Raw genomic sequence first — 25588 nt, 5'->3', positions numbered from 1 at the left:
GTTGCGTGTATTAAATGTGGGTCTCCCACTTTCCTCAGGTGCTATGTCTCGGAGACCTGTTTAGCTGCAGTACAGCATTTTTGAAGAAAGCTGCGATTTTGTAAGTATTATTATAAATTTCTTATAAACTGTTAGTACAAATTGTGGAAAATAGAACACTATCATTAAAATGCAATCTTTTCTTATTTCTTTTTGATTTTTTTCTATTTGAATCACAATTAAGTCTGTCCGTAATAGGATAACTATGATTACACCATGATGTTTACACCTCATGACCTGCATTAAACAAGAGTGATTTCGTGCGTCGAAACAGAGAATTGACAGACGAAACTACCATTTTGTCGACGTATGCAGTCCTCCATACGGTTAATAACATCATTTTGTCCACAGGAGAGTACAATTGTTATGACCTGTGCTACACAGTTTTATATGATCCAGTAACAAGTGCTCTGCGACATGTACATTCCACTAACGTAGCAACGACTAGATTCTGTATTGGGGTGTATTGCATGGAGAAAAAAAAATCCGATTCTGTCACCGCACAAAACCAGCCGTAAAATATAAATTATAGAGTGCTGCCTACAGCAAAAAGCGTTACACAGCCGACGTAATCGCAATTGGCAATAGAAGATAAAGGGTTTCTTAATGTATCAAATGGTTCAAATGGCTCTGAGCACTTTGGGACTTAACATCTATGGTCATCAGTCCCCTAGAACTTAGAACTACTTAAACCTAACTAACCTAAGGACATCACACAACACCCAGTCTTCACGAGGCAGAAAAAATCCCTGACCCCGCCGGGAATCGAACCCGCGAACCCGGGCGCGGGAAGCGAGTTTCTTAATGTAAACACTAGTGTAGGACAAGAGGATGACGTCACATATCAGTAGTTTAATAGAGGGAAACTAGGCATTCTACAGCCATTAGTACCATTTCCCATACATTGGTGCAATACTGTGGCATCAAAAGACATGATAGGAGAAACTGGATGGTACGCAGCTGGTATACAAAGCAGAAATGCCTGACGTTCAAATGAACCATCAGCCTAGACTACTTCAGTGGCTTTGTGTAGATGCCTATTAGCTTATGGATTAGGATAAAACGGGTGACGTTTTGAGAGGATGGATATGTGTGACTACCTAAATTTATGCAGAAACATTCCCATCTTCCTCCGCTAAAAAGAACGTGATTTTAAGCTCCGGTTTATTACTCTGGAATGAACTGCTCAAGTTTGACCCGGTGGTGGCTGTGCCTATTAAATGCTAGCGATACGAAAGAGCTATAGACTGACGGAAAAAGTCACAACACCAAAAGACAACTAATGTAGAGTAATGAAGTTTCTGGAAAAAATTTGTCTAGGCAGTATATTTAAGTGATTAACAATTCAAGATCACAGGTTAATGTAAAGAGCGAGATAAGTCACTGCAAATGTGAAATGTTGGTACATTAATAACTGGTGTAATAGCCAGAATATTGAATGCAAGCATGCAAACGTGCATGCATTATGGTGGATAGGTACCGGATGTCAGTTTGTGGCATGGAGTTCCGTGTCTGTTGCACTTGGTCGGTCAATACATGGACGGTTAATGCTGTTTGTGAATGACGCTGAGTTGTCGTCGCTGATATTCCATACGTGCTCGACTGGAGACAAATCTCGTGATTGAACAGGCCGAGGCAACATATAAGCACCCCGTGGAGCATGTTTGGGTTACAACAGCGGTATGTAGGCTAGCGTTATCCTGTTGGAAACCACTCCCTGGAATGCTTTTCATGAATGGCAGCACAACAGGTCGAATCACCAGATTGACGTACAAATTTTCAGTCAAGGTGCGCGGGATAACCACGAGAGGGCTCCTGTTAGCATACGAAATCACACCCCAGACCATAACTCTGGTGTAGGTCCAGTGTTTCTAGCACGTAGCCGGCCAAAGTGGGCAAGCGGTTCTAGGCGCTTCAGTCTTGTCCTTAGGTTAGTTAGGTTTTAGTAGTTCTAAGTTCTAGGGGACTGATGACCCCAGATGTTAAGTCCCATAGTGCTCAGAGCCATTTGAATTTTTCTAGCACGTAAATTCTCGTGACCACCGCTGCCAGCAATCATGTACAGTGGCTACATTCCATCTAAGCCTGTCTACATTACCGCAGAAGGAACATCTAGCTTTTCCTATCCCTGTCACATGACCTCTTTCATACTCAGTGAGGTGTTGATAATGGTGATTTTTTCCATCCTGAAGCCATTCTTGACTGACATCTACTCACTACGTCCACTCTCAAAGATAACTAACGCTCACGATCGATACAACGTGTACTTTAAGCAAACCTGATTCGCATTCGCACAGTGGCGTTACTAACGTCACACTTCTGTGATTAGCGTGAAACCTGAATACACATCATCTTTCAGATGTAGAAACACGCCTACCTGCTTTCGTTAATGTCGCACAACTCCTTAGTGTTGGAATTTCTTTTTCCGTCAGTGTAGAAACATATTTTTTCATTACAGTACCGTCAAATATAGATACTACAGAATTATGGTTAAGCAGTTTTCTTCCGTATGTATTGTACAAACTATCGAAATATTGTAAACGCAATGTTATTTCGTAAGTTTTAAGAAAAAGAAACACTGCGTAGAACAAGCTGAAAGCCGGCCGCGGTGGCCGTACGGTTCTAGACGCTACAGTCCGGAACCGCGGGACTGCTACGGTCGCAGGTTCGCATCCTGCCTCGGGCATGGATGCTTGTGATGTCCTTAGGTTAGTTAGGTTTAAGTAGTTCTAAGTTCTAGGGGACGGATGACCTCAGCTGTTAAGTCCCATAATGCTCAGAGCCATTTGAACCATTTCTTTTTGAACAAGCTTAAACCACTCTTTATTAAAAATATCAAGCATGAAAAGCATACGTGTAGTACTACAGCTGTAACTCAATTGTTCTATAACAGTAGAGAAATAAATACACGTGACACCACTCGGTTAGCGATTGACAGTATGTGTACAATGGTACGCCTAGTATATGTGGACCCTCTTTAGCAGATTTTCTACATCTTATTCTAAGTTTTCTGCTGGTACTGTGACATATGACGATAGACACACTAGTTTATACGATTCTTCGGAAATGAGTAAGATTTAAGGTCAAATAGTCGTCTTATAAAAAAAAACCTGAAACATATCTTCCTTACTAAAGAGCGTGATATTACGCTCTGTAAAGTCACATCTGTTCCCAGAGAAACGTAATAATAATATGCATGATAGAATTAAACACATACTGAAACTTGTAAAAAATCAATTTATTACAATTTTTTGTTTCATCTTATATATTGTACACACATACAATCCTCTGACACAGCGACAAAACTCAAAAGACTGGGTGTTGTGTGATGTCCTTAGGTTAGTTAGGTTTAAGTAGTTCTAAGTTCTAGGGGACTGATGATCTCAGATATTAAGTCCCATAGTGCTCAGAACCATTTGAACCATCATCAGTCCCCTAGAACTTAGAACTACTTAAACCTAACTAACCTAAGGACATCACACACAAAACCATGCCCCAGGCAGGATTCGAACCTGCGACCGCAGCGGTCGCGCGGTTCCAGACTGAAGCGCCTAGAACCGCTCGGCCAAGCCGGCCGGCCAGCGACAACACTGATCATACACACAGTATTACAATTGAAAACAGTAATCCTTCCTTGTCACACACTAAACTCACATGCCAAGCGACAAAATTTCGTAAATAATTGTTTTTTGTGTTCTTTGAATTCTTCGTGTATTGTATTCAAACCTAATAGAGTAGGTGTGTTGTCTTCTACTGATTTTCCGATACATGCGTTTACACATTTACCTACCTCTAGATGATCATCACGAATTTTACGTTCTAGTATACACTTATATGCCAGAACATTATGACCACTGCCCACCCCGAAGTAGGATGTCGCCTGTTGACGTTGCGGGAAAGTATGCAAGAGGATCAAGACAGATCAAGACGTATCATTCTAGCTACGACACGGGCCACAAACGAGGAAATCTGCTGGCATAAGTGACTTTGACGAAGCTGATATTATTACCCAGAGCCTGTGAATACTCGAAAACGGCTCAGCTGGTCGAATATACCTGTGCTACTGTAGTGACCATCATTGGAAAGTGGTAGAACGACAGTGAAACTACCATTAGCGATAAGTGGTTGGAGGTACACGACTCTACACAGAATGTGGGATTTGGAGCGTTTCCTGCTCTCTGAAGCACAATAGGTGGCGATCTGTGTCATCTCTGGAGAAACAGCACAATGCTGGTGCACGCATTAAGTGTTTTGGAGCACACTGTTCATCGTACATTGTTGAACATGGGGCTCTGCAGCAGACGACCCCTGTCTTCTCTTATTTCATTATGATGATCATTTCTCCCTACATAGGTCGGTGTCAACCAAATATTTTCGCATTCAGAAGAGGAAGTTGGCCATTGAAATTTCGTAAATAGATCTCGCCGCGAAGAAAATCGCCTTTGTTTCAGTGACTGCAACCCCAACTCACATATCATATCAGTGACACTCTCACCCCTATTGCTCGATAACACGAAACGAGCTGCCCTTCTTTGTACTTTTTCGATGTCCTCCGTCAATCCTACCTGGTAAGGATCCCACACCGCGCAACAATATTCCAGCAGAGGACGGACGAGTGTAGTGTAGGCTGTCTCTTTAGTGGATTTGTCGCATCTTCTAAGTGTTCTGCCAACAAAGCGCAGTCTTTGTTTCGCCTTCCCCACAATATTATCTATGTGGTCTTTCCAATTTAAGTTGCTCGCAATTGTAATTTCTAGGTATTTAGTCGAATTGAGAGGCCTTAGATTTGTGTGATTTATGGTATTCCCAAAAAAGTATCGGATTTCTTTTAGTACCCATGTGGATGACCTCGCACGTTTCTTTGTTTACTGCCAGTTGCATCTTTTCGCACCATACAGAAATTCACTCTGGATCATTTTGTAATTGGAATTGATCGTCTGATGATTTTACTAGACGGTAAAGTACAGCGTCATCTGCAAACAATCTAAGAGGACTGTTCAGATTATCACCTAGATCATTTATGTAAATCAGTAACAGCCGAGTGCCTATGGCACTACGTTGCGGAACGCCGGATATCACTTCTGTTCTACTTGATGATTTACCGTCTATCACTAAGATCTGTGACCTCTCTGAGAGGAAATCACGAATCCAGTCACACAACTGAGACGATACTCTATATGCACGCAAGTGGATTAATAGTCGCTTGTGAGGAACAGTATCAAAAGCCTTCTGGAAATCTAGGAATATGGAATCGATATGAGGTCTCTTGTCTACAGCACTCATTACTTCATGGGAATAAAGTTGTTTCACAAGAACGATATTTTCTGAATTCGTGTGGGTTATGTATCAATAAGTCATTTTCATTAAGGTGATTCATAATGTTCGAGTACAGTATAGCCCCCAAAATCCTACTGTAAATTGATGTCAATGATATGGGTCTGTAATTCAATGGGTTACTCCTATTTCCTTTCTTGAATTTTTTTGGACCTATTTCAATGCTAACGACGATGTTGAATAACAAATTGTCAGGGTCAGCCTCGTAACGTGCAAGCAGTTCTGCGCAGATGGTCCTTCGTTGCTCTTCATGGTCTTCTCGGGCATGGATGTGTGTGATGTCCTTAGGTTGGTTAGGTTTAAGTAGTTCTAAGTTCTGTCATCTGCAAACAATCTAAGGGTGCTGCTCAAATTATCACCTAGATCGTTTATGTAAATCAGGAACAGCAGAGGGCCTATGACACTACCTTGCGGAAAGCCAGATATCACTTCTGTTCTACTTGATGATTTACCGTCTATCACTAAGAACTGTGACCTCTCTGAGAGGAAATCACGAATTCAGTCACACAACTGAGATGATACTCCATGTGCACGCAATTTGATTAATAGTCGCTTGTGAGGAACGGTATCGAAAGCCTTCAGGAAATCTAGAAGTAGGGAATCGATCTGAGATCCCTTCTGTACCGCACTCATTACTTCATGGGAATAAAGAGCTAGCTGTGTTGCACAAGAACGATATTTTCTGAATTTGTGTGGGTTATGTATCAATAAGTCATTTTCTTTAAGGTGATTCATAATGTTCGAGTACAGTATATGCTCCAAAATCCTAGTGACATGAAGGTGACAATATCCGTGAATGAGTGCGTATATGTATGTGGTACGTCAGTGCAAATTTCTGCCATGCTCAGTTGCTGAAGCTCCGCAGTGATGTTAGGCGATCATACAGTTACTGCAGAGGACTTCCAACAAACGATTAAATTTTTAACCAGATGTGGACTCACCTGCAACAATTTATATGTAATAGCTTAATGTACTACATTTCCACTATAAAAGGACCAGCCATCCGTGTAAAGATTTTACGAGAAAATATGGACCAGTTTTGGAGTTAGACTCCTACCCACCTTTACGACGCACTATCTGCATCATACGCGCATATCCACTGGAGACTCGATTATTCGGACCTCAGTTATGCGGAGTCGCAATTACCCGGATTTTCAAGCGTGAGCAAATCTCTCTTTAGTCTAGTATGTGTGTGGGCACGGACATGTCGCGCTGGCACACCCTGACGATCTTTGCCCTGCGCGTTTCGTTATTGTTTGAGTGAGATAGCGGGCGTTTCATTATTGTTTGAGTGTCACAACGTGAGTTCCATTGGTGTGTGAATTACACAGCGCGCGATTCATTATTGTTTGAGTTTGACAGTTGCCAATCGCTACGCCGCTGCGCCATGTCGCGTATGCGTTTAAAAAGGTCAAAGCGCAAAAGAACTGTGATATCGCTTAAAAATAAAATAAACATTTTTCTTTATCAAGTTTGTCTGCGTGACCATCCTCCGCAGTAAACAAAGAAATACTTGTATTGTAAATAAAACTGTCTTTTCTTGCTGCAAATTAATTTATTTTTCCCAGACGCGTTTCGCCAATTTCTTGCTTTAGGGCATCTTCAGTGGAATCTATAGCGATACTGTTTTGTTATTTTTAGATTATCAAACAGTGCACGTCGTGTTTTTTATGTAAATAAGTAATTACATACAGTTTGCTGTGGTCTGCGTTTACAGGCCAGATGAGAGGAAACGCAGATGACAGCAAACTGTAAGCAATTACTTATTTACATAAAAAACCGCGACGTGAACTGTTTGATATTCTAAAAATAACAAAACTGTATCGTTATAGATACCACTGAAGATGCCTTAGAGTAAGAAAGAGGTGAAATGCATCTGGGAAAAATAAATTAATTTGCAGCAGGAAAAGGTGTTTTTTTTTTCAAAACAAGTATTCTTCTTTCTTTTGATAAATGACGTAGACAGTCAATCGATTCAATAAAGTTTATTTTTATAAGCCCTTGACCAGGTTTCAGTTTCTGCTATTTCACATGATCGTTTTAGCTCATAATGAATACTTACAGGGTGACAATTATTGAACTATACGAAATAATATCGTCTTCACTTCTGAACGGTTTGCGTTATAACGTTAAAACTGCACGGCTCGCCGCGGGGTATGATGGAAATTACTATAGTTTAGCGACGAATCCGCCTTTCATTTGGATAAGCAATAAGCAAAATTGGCCCATTTGACGGTCTGAGAATCCGCATTTCGCGATCAAGAACTCTCTTCACCATTTACGGTTGACTGTGTGGTGTGCAGTGTCCAGTCACGGAATAATCGGTACGATATTCCTTGGTGGCGCAGTGACTACCGAGCGGCACGTGAAGGTTTTGGAAGATGATATCATTCCCATTATCTAGAGTGACCCTGATGCGATTCATGCAAGACGGAGTTCGATCCCATCGAAGCAGGAGACTGTTTGACGTCGCGGTGGAGCACTTTGGGCACCGCATTCTACACTACTGGGCATTAAAATTGCTTCACCAAGAATAAATGCAGATGATAAACGGGTATTCATGGGACAAATATATTATATGAGAACTGACATGTGATTACATTTTCACGCAATTTGGGTGCATAGATCCTGACAAATCAGTACCCAGAACAACCACCTCTGACCGTAATACCGGCCTTGATACGCCTGGTCATTGAGTCAAACAGAGCTTGGATGGCGTGTACAGGTACAGCTGCCCATGCAGCTTCAACACTATACCACAGTTCATCAAGAGTAGTGACTGGCTTACTGTGACGAGCCAGTTGCTCGGCCACCGTAGACCAGACGTTTTCAATTGGTGAGAGATCTGGAGAACGTGCTGGCCAGTTCAGCAGTCGAACATTTTCTGTATCCAGAAAGGCCCGTACAGGGCCTGCAATATGCGGTCGTGCATTATCCTGCTGGAATGTAGGGTTTCGCAGGGATCGAGTGAGGGGTAGAGCCACGGGTAGTAACACATCAGAAATGTAACGTCCACTCTTCAAAGTGAAGTCAATGCGAGCAAGAGGTGACCGAGACGTGTAACCAATGGCACCCCATACCATCATGCCGGGTGATAGGCCAGAATGGCGATGATGAATACACGCTTCCAATGTGTTGTCACCAGACACGGATGCGACCATCATAATGCTGTAAACAGAACCTGGATTCATCCGAAAAAAAGACGTTTTGCCATTCGTGCACCCAGGTTGGTCGTTGAGTACACCATCGCAAGCACTCCGGTCTGTGATGCAGCATCAAGGGTAACCCCAGCCATGGTCTCCGAGCTGATAATCCATGCTGCTGCAAACGTCGTCGAACTGTTCGTGCAGATAGTTGTTGTCTTGCAAACGTCCCCATCTGTTGACATGGCTGCACGACATCTCAGACATGGCTGCACCATCCGTTACAGCCATGCGGATAAGGTGCCTGTCATCTCGACCGCTAGTGATGCGAGGCTGTTGGGATCCAGTACGGCGTTCCGTATTACCCCCTCAACCCACCGATTCCATATACTCTTACAGTCATTGGATCTCATGTCCAGATCATCTGCTGTCAAAACTCCGCCATCTCACTCCCCACATCCACCACTGCTGGCGGCTCACCTCCATTTGCGCAACGCTACATGCTGTTCACATCCAACTGCCCAACACTACAATAGCGAATATTCCAACAATGCCAACCAGCCACAGACTGCACACAGCACAGCCAGTGATTTTCATACAGAGCGCTAGGTGACGTTACCAACATAAAAACTTAAACAGCCTACTTACAGTGCTCAAACTCAGAAGAGTGTTCCTGGAGTCACTCTGTAGCAATTCTCAATTCTGGATGTGTGAGGTATCGTATTGTCCTGCTGGAATTGCCCAAGTCCATTGGAATGCTCAATGAACGTGAATGGATGCAGGTCATCAGTCAGGATGTTTACACATGCGTCATCTCTCAGAGTCGTATCTAGACGTAACAGGGTGCCCAAATCACTCCAACTTCACACGCCCCAAACCATTACAGAGCCTTCAATAACTTGAAGAGTTCCTTGCTGACATGCGGTTTCCATGCATTCATGAGGTTGTTTCCATACCCGTACACGTCCACCTGCTCGATACAGTTTGATACGACACTCGTCCGACCAGGCAACATGTTTCCAGTCATCAACAGTCCAATGTTGGTGTTGACAGTCCCATGCGAGGCGTAAAGCTTTGTGTCGCGCAGTCATCAAGCGTGCTCGAGTGGGATGTCGCCTCTGAAAGCTCATATAGGTGATGTTTCGTTGTATGGTTTACATGCTCACAATTGTTGATGGCCCAGCATTGAAATCTGCAGCAATTTGCGGAAGGGTTGCACTTTGTCACGTTGAACGATTCTCTTCAGTCGTCTTTGGTCCCGTTCTTGCAGGATCTTTTTATACCGCTGTGATGTCAGAGATTTGATCTTTTACCAGATTTCTGATAGTCACAGAACGCTCGTGAAATGGTCGTACGGGAAAAATCTCCACTTCATCGCTACCTCGGAGATGCTGTGTCCCATCGCTCGTGCGCCGCATATAACACACGGTCAAACTCACTTAAATTTTGATAACCTGCCATTGTAGCAGTTGCAATCGACCTAACAACTGCGCCAGACACTTGTTGTCTTGTATAGGCATTGCCGACCGCAGCGCCGTATTCTGCCTGTTTACATAGCTCTGTATTTGAATACGCAAACCTATACCAGTTTCTTTGGCACTTCGGTGTGTACATTCGGGACAAATATTTGTCCCGGCTTAATCGAGGAACAAAATGCGTGCGCTAATATTTATCTCTCAATTAATTATTTGTGAAAAACAAGTTTCCTAGAAAATGAAAGTTATATGGATCTGAGCACTACGGGACTTAACATCTTGGGGGACTGATGACCTTAGCTGTTTAGTCCCCCTTAAACATCCCAACAACCACCACCACCACTTAACATCTGAGGTCATCAGTCCCCTAGAAATTAGAACTACTTAAACCTAACTAACCTAAGGACATCACACACATCCATGCCCGAGGCAGGATTCGAACCTGCACCCTAGCGGTCGCGTGGTTCCAGACTGTAGCGCCTAGAACCTCTCGGCCACTCCGGTCGGCAAAGAAAGTTATAGGAGTATATATGTCAATCAGCCAGAACATTATCGATATAAGCCCGTCCAGGCGATAGTAGCGTCACCCGACGAGGAATGACTGCTAGTCAGACACGCGTGCGGTCATGTAATATCAGTAAGCGTATTGTACGTGCGTAGACTGGGGAAGGCGCGCGATCCGAGTTTGACCGAGAGCAGATTGTCATGGCCCAGAGGCTCGGCACGAGCATTTCAGAAACTGCACAACTTGTCGTGTTTTCGAGGAGTGAGGTGATAGGTGTCTTCAACACGTGACGAAACTAAGGTAAAACCACGTCCAGACGTCGTGAGGTTGGGCGTCCACCTCTCTCTACAAATTTCGTAGGTTGGTTGGTTGGTTTGGGGAAGGAGACCAGAGAGCGTGGTCATCGGTCTCATCGGATTAGGGAAGGATGGGGAAGGAAGTCGGCCGTGCCCTTTCAGAGGAACCATCCCGGAATTTGCCTGGAGTGGTTTAGGGAAATCACCCTAAATTTCGTAGGCTAGGCAGACTGGTACCATCGGCACTGGACGCTGGCGTAGTGGCAGAGCGTTGCGTGGTCTGACGAATCCCGATATCTTCGTCATACCGATGGAAGGGCGCGAATCCGTCGTCTTCCAGGGGAATAGTTCCTTGGCACCTGTACTGCGGGACGGAGACCAGTTGGCGGCGGCCCCATTACGCTACAGGGAACATTCACGTGTGCATCCATGGGTCCAGTGAAGCTAGTGCAAAGCACGAAGCAAAAGAAATCCTTTAAATTTCGGTTGCGCGATAAATCACACCAATCTACAGGTTGTCAATTCAACTAACCACCTAGGAATAACGATTATGAACGACCACGTAGATAATATGGTGAGGAAGACGAACTAAGGTGACATTTTTCAGCAAGATAATCCGCCATTTCACGAGTCCGGGAGTGCGATGGAGGGGTTACCAGAACACAGTGGCGAGTGCCATTTGATTTGCTCGCCCCGAACTCGCCAGGTCTGAACCCGATCGAACATATGTGGGATGTGATTCAACCTGACGTCAGCGCTCATCGCACCCCTCACCGCAATTTACGGGAATTAGGTGTGTTGTGTATGCAAATGTGGTGCCAGTTCCCTGCAGCGACCTCCCAAAGCGCCATTGCATCTATGTCACTATGAATCGTTCCTGTTATCCGTGCCAAAGGTGGACATACCAGCTATTAGGTAGATGGGCATAATGTTCTGACTCATCATTGTGTTTTGAAAATATATAGTCATACTGCATTTAGTATACGCCTTGTGCCTTATACCTAAAGAAAGAGTAAGAGATATTTTGAATATAACAGCAAGTATTGCCTATCCCCGCCTCTAACTTGGCCACCTTCCACTTTATGGCTCTAGAGACAAGTAAAATTCAAACGAAAGGAGGCATAAAGTTTCCGCGTGAAAAACAACGGCTAAACTTACTTCACTCGTAAAAGCAGATATCCTAGGTATGACAAAAAAAATTAAATCACTTAATAGAAGCACGTCTACCCGTCCAGATTATATACCAATTAGATTACTTTCAGAGAATGCTGATAATAGCTCCGTACTTGGCAATCATATACAGGGTGGTCCATTGATAGTGACCGGGCCAAATATCTCACGAAATAAGCATCAAACGAAAAAACTACAAAGAACGAAACTCGTCTAGCTTGAAAGCGGAAACCACATGGGGCTACTGTTAGCCCGCTAGATGGCGCTGCCATAGGTCAAACGGATATCAACTGCGTTTTTTTAAATAGGAACCCCCATTTTTATTACATATTCGTGTAGAACGTAAAGAAACATGAATATTTTAGTTGGACCTCTTTTTTTGCTTTTTGATAGATGGCGCTGTAATAGTCACAAACGTGTAAGTACGTGCTATCACGTAACATTATGCCAGTGCGAACAGTATTTGCTTCGTGATACGTTACCCGTGTTAAAATGGACCGTTTACCAATTGCGGAAAAGGTCGATATCATGTTAATGTATGGCTATTGTGATCAAAATGCCCAACGGGCGTGTGCTATGTATGCTGCTCGGTATCCTGGACGACATCATCCAAGTGTCCGGACCGTTAGCCGGATAGTTACGTTATTTAAGGGAACAGGAAGTGTGAAAAGTCAACGACGACCTGCAACAAATGATGATGCCCAAGTAGGTGTTGTAGCTGCTGTCACGGCTAATCTGCTCAACAGTAGCAGACAAATTGCGCGAGAATCGAGAATCTCAAAAACGTCGGTGTTGAGAATGCTACATTAACATCGATTGCACCCGTACCATATTTATATGCACCAGGAATTGCATGGCGACGACTGTGAACGTCGAGTACAGTTATGCCACTGGGCACAAGAGAAATTACGGGACGATGACAGATTTTTTGCACGCGTTCTATTTAGCGACGAAGCGTCATTCGCCAACAGCGGTAATGTAAACCGGCATAATATGCACTACTGGGCAACGTAAAATCCACGATGGCTGCGACAAGTGAAACATCAGCGACCTTGGCGGGTTAATGTATGGTGCGGCAGTATGAGAGGAAGGATAATTGGCCTCCATTTTATCGATGGCAATCTAAATGGTGCAATGTGTGCTGATTTCCTACGTAATGTTCTACCGATGTTACTACAAGATGTTTCACTGCATGACAGAAGGGCGATGTACTTCCAACATGATGGATGTCCGGCACATAGCTCGCGTGCGGTTGAAGCGGTATTGACTAGCATTTCATAACAGGTGGATTGGTCGTCGACGCACGATACCATGGCCCGCACGTTCACCGTGTCTGACGTCCAAGGATTTCTTTCTGTGAGGAAAGTTGAAGGATATTTGTTATCATGATCCACCGACAACGCCTGATAACATGCGTCATAGCATTGTCTATGCATGTGCGAACATTACGGAAGGCGAATTACTCGCTGTTGAGAATGTAATTACACTTATTGCCAAATGCAATGAGGTTGACTGACATCATTTTGAGCATTTATTCCATTAATGTGGTATTTATACGTAATCACGCTGTAATAGCATGCGTTCTCAGAAATGATAAGTTCACAAAGGTACATGTATCACATTGGAACAACCGAAATAAAATGTTCAAACGTATCTACGTTCTGTATTTTAATTTAAGAAACATACCTGTTACCAACTGTTCGTCTAAAATGGTGAGCCATATGTTTGTGACTATTGCAGCGCCTATTTATCAAAAAGCGAAAAAAATGGTCCAACTAAAACATTCATATTTCCTTACGTACTACACGAATATGTAGTAAAAAATGGGGGTTCTTACTTTTAAAAAAAAAACGCAGCTGGTATCCATGTGACCTATCGCAGTGCCATCTAGCGGGCCCACCATAGCGCCATCTGGTTTCCCCCTTCAAGCTAGACAAGTTTCTTTCTTTGTAGTTGTTTCGTTTGAAGCTTATTTCGTGAGATATTTGGTCCTGTCACGATCAATGGAGCACCCTGTATAATTGCTCGCTGGATGAAAGATGCACAGGTCACACCACTCAAAAAAGGAAATGGGAGTTTTCCGATGAATTACCGACCCATATAACTGACGTCGATTTGCAGTAGGGTATTTGGTACATATACTGTGTTCGAAGATTATGAATGATCTCAGAAACAAGGATATGTTGACACACTGTCAGCACGGATTCAAAAACTATCGTTTTTCTGAAACAGCTCTGTATTCTCACGAATTAATGAACACTGTTGACATGGGATGTCAAATCCATTCCATATTTGTAGATCACAAAAGGCTTTTGTTACTGTTCCTGACAAGCAGCTTCTAATCAAATTGCGTGGCTATGGACTACCTTGTCAGTTGTGCGACTGGATTCGTGATTTTCTGTCAAATAGGTCACAATTAGTAGTAATTGACTGAAAGTCATCGAGTGAAACAGAAGTGATGTCTGGCGTGCCCCAAGGCCCTCTGCTGTTTCTAATCTATATAAATGATTTAGAAGATAATCTGAGCAGCCCTCTTATCTTGTTTGCACCAGCTGCTGTTATTTACGGGCTAGTAAAGTCATCAGAAATTCAAAACCAATTTCAAATTGATTTAAACAAGATAGCTATATGGTTTTAAAAGTGGGATGCGACCCTAAATAGTGAAATGTGTGAGGTTATCAACATGAGTACTAAAATAAATCCCTTAAATTTCGGTTACGTGATAAATCACACCAGTCTACAGGTTGTCAGTTCAACTAACCACCTAGGAATAACAATTATGAACAACTTAAATTGTAACGACCGCATAGATAATATGGTGGGGAAGGCGAACCAAAGACTGCGTTTTATTGCCAGAACAGTTAAAAGATGCATCAAGTCTACTGAAGACACTGCATAGAGTAACCTTGTCTGCCTTCTTATGGAGTACTACTCCGAGGTATGGGATCCGCATCAGACAGGACTGATGGAGGGCATCGAAAAACTTCACAGAAGGGCAGCTGCTTTAGTATTATCGCGTAATAGGGGCGAGAGTGTCACGGATATGATACGCGAGTTGGGGTGGCAATCATTAAAACACAGGCGTTTTCGTTGCCGCGACATCTTTTCCAAACGCGAAAATATTTTGTTGACAGTCATCTACATAGAGGGAAACGATCGTTGTAATAAACTAAGAGGATTCAGAGCTTTCCCGGAAAGATTTAGGTGTTCGTCTTTTCCACACTCTGTTGCAGAGAAGAACAGTAGAGACAGAGTGAAAATGATTCGACGAACCCTCAGCCAGGCACTTAAATGTGAATTGCAGAGTAATCATGTAGCTGTAAGGGTTCCAGACTCAGGAGGAATACCCAAGCATCGGTCGAAAGAGTTTTTTCTGCAAGCAAACCTTTTTGTGGGTGGACTACACTTGCTGAGTACTGTCCCAGTCTGGCATCTGCCCTTCGTGCAATTCATTTCATGTGTTAGCTCCGCTTTAAATCCTTCCATAGGCACACTCCCAGATATTTCATGGATGTGATTATTTCCGGTGATTGTTCGGCAATCGTGTAATCAAACAATAAATAGTTCTTTCACCTATTTCTGCGCAATATTCTACATTTGTTTATGTTAAGGGTCAACTTTCAACCACTGCACCATGCGTTTATCGTCTGCATGTGTTCCTGCATTTTGATACAATTGCTAGCATTTCGACTGCTCTCTATACAACAGATCCCTAGGGATTTCGACGACGTGTACCAGGACAGTTATATACAATGCATGGCAAAATTATAAAACCAAATTTTGTGGGGTTTTAGAGAGGCCATCAGGAACAAATTGAAGACAGGAACTCATCTGCGCGATATAGTGGTTGAAATTTGCTAAGGAATGATGCCTGCAGCCAAGATATCCCCATCGGCAGAAGACATAAGCTTGTAAGCGGACGGATCGTTATCGGAGCTTCCTGGGGTGCGGCTGACAGCTTCCAGCATCTTAGATGGCGTCGAACACGCCCACGCCTCTCAGCACAATATCGTGTGAAGTGCCTTTCGAGTTGCATGCAGTTCCTGCTACAGGGTATTGCGGCTCATGTCGACTAGTCAGTGCGATGCATAGTTGCCTTTTTATGTTGTATATAATAGATATTTTCAATATCCACATATTATGCCAGTTGTTCTACAAACAGAGCCGGCCGCGGTGGTCTCGCGGTTCTAGGCGCGCAGTCCGGAACCGTGCGACTGTTACGGTCTCATGTTAGAATCCTGCCTCGGGCATGGATGTGTGTGACGTCCTTGGGTTAGCTAGGTTTAAGTAGTTCTACGTTCTAGGGGACTGATGACCACAGCAGTTGAGTCCTATAGTGCTCAGAGCCATTTGATGTTTTTCTACAAACTGTAAACTACATCTAAATCAACCAACAGTTGAAATTCTTCATAGAGCAAACGTACAATGACGAGTTTCTTAATGTGTTTTGTTACTGCTTCGTGATATGACTACCAGTGGGCAATGTTCTAGGCAGAATTTTTTTTCAATTATAGCATAATCAAACTACACTCCTGGAAATTGAAATAAGAACACCGTGAATTCATTGTCCCAGGAAGGGGAAAATTTATTGACACATTCCTGGGGTCAGATACATCACATGATCACACTGACAGAACCACAGGCACATAGACACAGGCAACAGAGCATGCACAATGTCGGCACTAGTACAGTGTATATCCACCTTTCGCACCAATGCAGGCTGCTATTCTCCCATGGAGACGATCGTAGAGATGCTGGATGTAGTCCTGTGGAACGGCTTGCCATGCCATTTCCACCTGGCGCCTCAGTTGGACCAGCGTTCGTGCTGGACGTGCAGACCGCGTGAGACGACGCTTCATCCAGTCCCAAACATGCTCAATGGGGGACAGATCCGGAGATCTTGCTGGTCAGGGTAGTTGACTTACACCTTCTAGAGCACGTTGGGTGGCACAGGATACATGCGGACGTGCATTGTCCTGTTGCAACAGCAAGTTCCCTTGCCGGTCTAGGAATGGTAGAACGATGGGTTCGATGACGGTTTGGATGTACCGTGCACTATTCAGTGTCCCCTCGACGATCACCAGAGGTGTACGGCCAGTGTAGGAGATCGCTCCCCACCCCATGATGCCGGGTGTTGGCCCTGTGTGCCTCGATCGTATGCAGTCCTGATTGTGGCGCTCACCTGCACGGCGCCAAACACGCACACGACCATCATTGGCACCAAGACAGAAGCGACTCTCATCGCTGAAGACGACACATCTCCATTCGTCCCTCCATTCACGCCTGTCGCGACACCACTGGAGGCGGGCTGCACGATGTTGGGGCGTGAGCGGAAGACGGCCTAACGGTGTGCGGGACCGTAGCCCAGCTTCATGGAGACGGTTGCGAATGGTCCTCGCCGATTCCCCAGGAGCAACAGTGTCCCTAATTTGCTGGGAAGTGGCGGTGCGGTCCCCTACGGCACTGCGTAGGATCCTACGGTCTTGGTGTGCATCCATGCGTCGCTGCGGTCCGGTCCCAGGTCGACGGGCACGTGCACCTTCCGCCGACCACTGGCGACAACATTGATGTACTGTGGAGACCTCACGCCCCACGTGTTGAGCAATTCGGCGGTATGTCCACCCGGCCTCCCGCATGCCCACTATACGCCCTCGCTCAAAGTCCGTCAACTGCACATACGGTTCACGTCCACGCTGTCGCGGCATGCTACCAGTGTTAAAGACTGCGATGGAGCTCCGTATGCCACGGCAAACTGGCTGACACTGACGGCGGCGGTGCACAAATGCTGCGCAGCTAGCGCCATTCGACGGCCAACACCGCGGTTGCTGGTGTGTCCGCTGTGCCGTGCGTGTGATCATTGCTTGTACAGCCCTCTCGCAGTGTCCGGAGCAAGTATGGTGGGTCTGACACACCGGTGTCAATGTGTTCTTTTTTTCCATTTCCAGGAGTGTATTTCTGCGAGGAAAGGGAAGATCTTCCCTTCAGCTTGATGATTCACAGTGGTTGTTAAATATGGTTTTCATTACACATTTTGTTCAGCAGTTACAAAAGCTATAAGTTCCACAACAGGGGGGAGGGCGATGAAAATTTATTTCTCACTTAGCGCAAAGTGTTTTCCGTTTTCATGACAAACTAACACTGTTTCGAAAAGACCTTGAGACTAAAACATTCTCTCATTTCAAATGTCGGAAGAAAATTACTGAAATCTTTCCTGATGTTCAGGTTCAGACTGATGATTATTTATGTAAAATGTCAAACCTCGCTGAAGAAACGAATGGCAGTATTAGGGACTTTTTTTAAGACACCTAAACCTTCATATGCATTACTGAAAAGTCCGTTTGCTACTGGTTTTGTGGGTATGGTATTCACACTTAACCCCTGATTATGAAGGTTTCAGCACCTTTAGAGTTCGAATTTTTGAAACTAAAAAGGGTCCTAGAACCAAAAGGACTGAAACGAACTAGTTATCCATCTACTGAATTTTGTATGCAGGCTCCAGAAGGACAATATCCTAAAATGGCTCTGAGCACTATGGGACTTAACATCTGTGGTCATTAGTCCCCTAGAGCTTAGAACACTTAAGCCTAACTAACCTAAGGACATCAAACACATCCATGCCCGAGGCAGGATTCGAACCTGCGACCGTAGCAGCAGCGCGGTTCCAGACTGAAGCTCCTAGAACCGCTCGGCCACAGCTGCCGGCGAACAATATCCCTTAACAAAATATCGAGCCAACAGACTTCAATTTTGGGGAAAACTTGTGTGTAAATCAGTGCACTCAGTATTCAGTTTCATTAAATATAATTTTAATCTGAACTAACAAATGAACATTTAAGATAACTTATGCGAATTTCACTCATCATTCATCAGCTAGAATACAAACAACTCACAATAAAAGTCAACACTCGAAGAAGCACATCACAAGTAACTTCTTATTTTTTATTGTGTAATTAATTGTTGTTCATGCCAAGTTAGTTTTAAAATTAATGTTGACTATCAGTCTCTAAGGAAGGACGCTCACTTCAAATCACTTGCAGAAATTTGCGGCTCCAAAAAGTCTGATTAAGCCTAATGGCCACACGATCGCCCTTTCGATTTAGACGCTCTAAAGCGTCATTGGTTGCTGTTTATTGATATAAGTTCCTGTTCTCCATTTGTTCCTCAAGTCAATTTTACATTCCATCGAACATACAACGAGGTAACAAAAGTCATGTGATATCTCCTAATAACGTGTTGGACTTCCCTTTGCCCGGCGTGGTGCCACAAATCGACGCCACATGAACTTAACAAGTCGTTGGAAGTCCCCTGCAGAAATATTGAGCCATATTGCTTCTATAGCTGTCCATAATTGCGAACGTGATGCCGGTGCAGAATTTTGTGCACGAGATGACCTCTAGAATATTTCCCATAAATGTTCGATGGGGTCCATGTCGGTTGATATGGATGGTCCAGTCATTCACTCGAATTGTCCAGAATGTTCTTCAAGCCAATCGCGCACAGTTGCGAGCCAGTAATATCCCATATTGTCATCAGTAAAAATTCCATCGTTGTTTGGAAACATAAAGTCTGTGAATGGCTGTAGATTGCCTCCACGTAGCCGCACATAACCATTTCCAGTCAATTATCGGTTCAATTGGCACAGAGGACCCGGTACATTCCATTTAATCACAACCCACACCACCATGTAGCCACCACCAGCTTTCACGATGCCTTGTCGACAATTTGGGTCCATGGCTTCGTAGGGTCTGCGCCACACTGGAACCCTACCATCAGCTCTTACCAACTGAAATCGGGACTCATCTTACCAGGTCACGGTTTTCCTGTCATCTGTGTCCAACCGATACGAACACGAGCCCAGGAGAGGCGCTGCGGGCGATGTCGTTCTGTTAGCAAAGGCGCTCGCGACGGAAGTCTGCTGCCATTGCCCATTAATGCCTAATTTCGCCGCAGTGCCCTAACTGATACGTTCGTCGCAGGTCCCACATTCATGCCTGCAATGTTGTTTGTCTGTCAGCACTGACAACTCTACGCAAACGCCGCTGCTCTCGGTCGTTAAGTGGTGGTTGTGGTTAGTGTTTAACGTCTCGTCGACAACGAGGTCATTAGAGACGGATCGCAAGCTCGGGTTAGGGAAGGATTGGGAAGGAAATCGGCCGTGCCCTTTCAAAGGAACCATCCCGGCATTTGCCTGAAACGATTTAGGGAAATCACGGAAAACCTAAATCAGGATGGCCGGAGACGGGATTGAACCGTCGTCCTCCCGAATGCGAGTCCAGTGTGCTAACCACTGCGCCACCTCGAACGGTCTCTCGGTCGTTAAGTGAAGGCCATCGGCCACTGCGTTCTCCGCGGTGAGAGGTAATGTCTGACATTTGGTATTCTCTTGACACTCTGACCATTTCGCGTTCAAAGTCTGTTAATTCCCATCGTGCGCCATACTGACGTCGCAATTTCACAAAAATCACCTGAGTCCGCCTATGCACTGCCTCTTTATACGTTTTGTATGCGATACTACTGCCATCTGTACATGTGGTTATCTCTATCCGATGGCATTTGTCAACTCAGTGTACACTCAGTATATTTTGAACAGCGTTGGTGTCTTAAAACTGCCTTGCGGGACGCCCGGAGCTAATTTTATGTCTACATCTATATCTACATGATTATTCTGTAATTCACAATTAAGTGCCTAACACTTTCCTGCCGTTATCTTTATCTGGTTTCTCTGCCTCTACTGAAACCGCCAATGTTCAGTCATACAGTTACGTAAGGTAATTCGAACATCTTGCATAAATATTATTTACGCATCTGTTGCTGATCCCTCGTCATTGAGATTACTTCGAGAAGACAAATGAATGTGGCCGGAAATAATGTCGCCGAGCTAGTCCAAGATGAAACTCGAGTGGTCCAAATCGAGTTTCACTGGGAAGCAGACTGGAGACAGCAGCTTTAACCGGCATATGAATAGAAGGGAAGGGAAGGGCTGCGGACGGAGCTGGTCCCGTATTGATCGGCGTCCCACGGCCTCCTCCACCTCCTCCTTGTCTAACTCTCCCCCGCCGCCGTCGCCTTATCGAATTTGCTGCCTCGCTTTAACAGCACTTTGTTACCTGGCACAAGTTTCTGGAAGAAAGTGTGTACCAAGTAAGCAAAAACATGTCTTCGTCCTCGTCGGAACTGTGATTTAGTAGACAGAGCTTTCTTTTTTCACTGCCATCTGCACTCCCTCTAGGGGCTCAACAAAATAATACGAATAATGGAGCTCATTTTTCTACACGCACAAGTTTTTCGGACCACACCGTTCATCGTACGTTGTTGAACATGGAGCTCCGCACCAGACCGCCCCTGCGTCTTCACATGCTGACCCAACGACATCTCTAATTGCGACTGCAGTGGGCACGAGTCCATCGGGGTTCGACCGTCGATCGATGGAAACATGTCAGCTCCTCGGTGAATCACATATTTGCTACACTAGGTCGCTGGTCGTCTACACAAACGCCGTCATCGATGTGAACGGCGGCGAATCGCGCAGCGCGCACGGACGCAGGCTGGTGAGAGCAGTATTATGCTATGAGAGACATTTCGCGCGGTTGCATGGGACCTGTGGTAGTAATAGAAGACACACTGAGACCTGCAAACCACCAGCATTCCTTCATGCTTGATGTCTTCCCCGACGGCGATGTCACCTTTCAGCGGTGGAATTGTCTGTGTCTCGGCTCCAGATCCGTGCTACAGTGGCTTGAGGAGCATTATAGTGAACTCACGTTGATGTCTCGCCGACCAAATTCGCCTGATGTAAAACCTATCTGGATCGCTATTGGACGTCATCACCGCGGAGACAAATTAGCGGTTCGTTATTATTACATGATCTGTGCGTAGACATCTAATGCCACATACCTCTACAACCCTACCAACAAACTATCTTATCCCTGATACGCAGAATCAGTGATGTATTTCGTACCAAAGACGGCCAAACAAGCTATTACTCAGGTGGCCATAATGTTTTGACATATCAGTATAAGTTGATGCTCAGTGCGGTAGCTGATGGAGGCAACTGTAAATGGGAAATGCCTTTACGGTCGCTCCCACCAGCTACTACGCCGAGTATCAACTTAGTTTGAACCGCGCGACTGCTACGGTAGTAGGTTCGAATCCTGCCTCGGGCATGGATGTATGTGATGTCCTTAGGTTAGTTAGGTTTGAGTAGTTCTAAGTTCTAGGGGACTGATGACCACAGCTGTTCAAGTCCCATAGTGCTCAGAGCCAATTGAACCAATTGAACTTAGTTTGTTTTTAATTAATTATTTATTTACACGTCAAGTTCCGTAGGACCAAATTGAGGAGCAAATCTCCGAGGTCATGGAACGTGTCAGTACATGAAATTGCAACATGAAAGTAATAACAGATAAAAATAAAATGTTTATGGACCCGAAAAAAGTCAATCCATAAGTTGAAGCAAACGCAAGCAACAATACACTAAGAATCAGCCAAATGTTTCATGAAACTCCTAGACAGAATAGAAGGAGTGACCCATGACGAATTTCTTCAGTTTCGACTTGAAAGCGCGTGGATTACTCCTAAGATTTTTCAATTCGAGTGGTAGCTTATCGATAATGGATGCAGCATTATACAGCACACATTTCTGCACAAGAGTTAAGGAAGTCCAATACAAATGTAGGTTTGATTTCTGCCGAGCATTAACACAGTGAAAGCTGCTTATCCTTGAGAATAAGCTAATATTGTTAACAAGAAATGACAGTAATGAATATATATATATTGAGAGGCCAATGTCAAAATATCCAGACTCGTGAACAGGGGTCGACAAGAGGTTCGTGAACTTACACTACTTATTGCCCGAACCGCCAGTTTCTGAACCAAAAATATCCTTTGAGAATGAGAAGAGTTACCCAAAAATATAATACCATACGACATAAGCGAGTGAAAATAAGCAAAGTAGAATAATTTTCGTGTCGAACGATCACTCGCTTCAGATACTGTTCGAATAGTAAAAATGGCAGAATTAAGTCTTTGAACAAGATCGTGAAAGTGGACTTCCCACGACAGTTTACTATCTATCTGAACACCTAGAAACTTGAACTGTTCAGTTCCACTAATCATATGCCGGTTCTCGTATAGTAAGTCCCTCCTGAGGCACTTATTCGATATTCGCATGACAGTTCTGGAATTCTGACCAACGTGAGCCAGCATTATGCATTATCGACAGGCTGCGACCCTGCCAGTTTCGAAATTCGATATTTGATGGTAGACATTTCTCCTTCTTACACGAAGCATCTCACAAACAACCAACATGCTATTTCTGAATGAGAAGTGCACTGCGCAATCTTTCTTTGCATACAGAATATAGCTGCCTTGGAATGATAGTCAACTGAATATCTAGGTATGCTTATTTGACGTTGTTGGACGCCACCTCTATAGTGCTGCAATTTCAGTGGACAGCGCTCTATATCGTTGACTTCTTCGTACGTCCCAAAGACTGCTCTGCGTGGGATCTGTGGAATACCGTTAATATAATGTGAAAGACGAAATTTTTACATGGGCTTTGTTTACTTTCAACTAAATATCACTAGCAGACTTTGAGTCTGTCGTCACAGACACACCAAGCAAGAGAGCTCCTGAAATATGGCGGTCTATCGAGACTACGGTTTATTGTTCAGCGATATTGCGGCTCGCAATGGTCGGGATACCACAACTGTCATGCGAATGTGAAATCAGTGAGTACTGGAGGATTATATTATAAAATTACAATTAAATCAATACCATTAGCTGCTGACGGGTGTTGATATACATCAACGGGGACAGATGAAAATGTATACCCTCCTGCTTACATGGCACACGTTCTATCCACCTTTTTTGTTTTTTTTTAATCTCATTTTTGTTCGCGTTTGTTCGTTGAGTCGTAAGACATCCGTTTAAGTTCGTTGTTGATCGATGAACTCAGTTTTTTATTACAGAGGGCAGCTAACCCTCTGACCGAACACGCTGAGCTACCGTGCCGGCTATGAGCCACCGAGGGCACAGAGGCTAGTGCGACTGCAGGGATTTATGGCCGGCACGCTCCCCGTGAGACCCACATTGTCAACTTATAGCCCACAGACTACATTCGTGTTGCCCCTGCCATTATAACCATTACTCGCGGCAGACAATCAACCGAGTCCCGTAAGAGCTCAGGCAAATCGTGTGCATCCGCACTGAAGGTCATCAGCCGGTTAGCCTTAAACGATATGAAGAAGGCATGTCCGAAAGAACAGATGCCATAGGTGACCGTGCAGCTCTCTAGAATAAAATTACAATTAAATCAATACCATTAGCTGCTGACGGGCGTTGGTATACATCAACGGGAACAGTTGAAAACGTGTGCCCTGACCGAGACTCGAACCCGGGATCTGCTCCTTACATAGCAGACGCTCTATCCATGTGAGCCACCGTGGCCACAGAGGCTAGTGTGACTGCAGGGATTTATCGCCGACACGCTCCCCGTGAGACCCACATTCTCAACTTATAGTCCACACACTACATTCGTAGTGCCCCTACAAATATTATTAAAATTATAAAAGTGTATGTCTTGGCATACGTTATTTTATTAAAGTTAGTTGTCTGTTCCGGGACGCTCCCCATGAGACCTACATTCTCAACTTATAGTCCACACACTACATTCGTAGTGCCCTTACAAATATTATTAAAGTTATAAAAGTCTATGTCTTGGCATACGTTGTTTTATTAAAGTTAGTTACCTGTTCAACCTTTCTAGCCATCATCACATCTAAAAGGGAGAAAATATGGACAAAATATCTCAACAGATTTTTAAAATAAGCAAATGGACATTAAATATATACGTGTAACATGAGCAAGATACCTAAAGGTTATCATTTATGCACTGACTACGCGTCTACGTTCGCTGCTTTAACTTTTAGGTAACTTGTGCATTTTATTGGCACATTTAATGCACATTCTCTTGTTTTATAAGTCTGTTGATACGTTTTGTTTATATTTTCTCGTTTTAGGTCTGATGATGGTTGCAAAACCGAAACAGATAATCAGTTTTCACAAAATAACTTGTGGCTAACACACAGGGCCTTTTTTTTTATCTCTTGTGCCTTTGTCCCGGATCATGGTTAGTAGCGGATTTGGCATGGTTCATGTAAGGGGTGGCCAGACACCTTTCCTGTCGGTACCCCGTTACCCCAGCAAGGGAATATGTGCACACCAATTGTCTGCGAGTAGTCTTATTTGTGCGAAAGTGACCGAAAGTTTTCTAAATGTCAATAATGTAACGGAGGCTGTATATTGTTATTTTTTTGTATTTTATGGTTCTATAGACAAGAGTAGCACGTATTCTTGGTTTTCAAATGGTGTATTTAAATGTCCATTGAAACTAAACTCGCCTTGTTTGTGTATTTTGTTGTGTGGTAATATGCTGGTAAAGAGCTGTGGCAGATTTCGCGTTCCCAACATCACGTCGACGTAGTGTAGCTGAAACTTTCTGCAGTAATTAGAATGACTAGAAAGAGTAATATTTACTTTTGAGTCTCGCCTAATTATTTATCAGAAATGAGCCCTCGTTACTTCTTCCTTGAATACAACTTTTAATACTGAGTTGTAATAAGTAAT

The sequence above is a fragment of the Schistocerca gregaria genome, chromosome X (genome assembly GCF_023897955.1).
Source record: "Schistocerca gregaria isolate iqSchGreg1 chromosome X, iqSchGreg1.2, whole genome shotgun sequence".
NCBI classification, from domain to species: Eukaryota; Metazoa; Arthropoda; class Insecta; order Orthoptera; family Acrididae; genus Schistocerca; species Schistocerca gregaria.
This window is presented reverse-complemented; position numbering follows the sequence as displayed.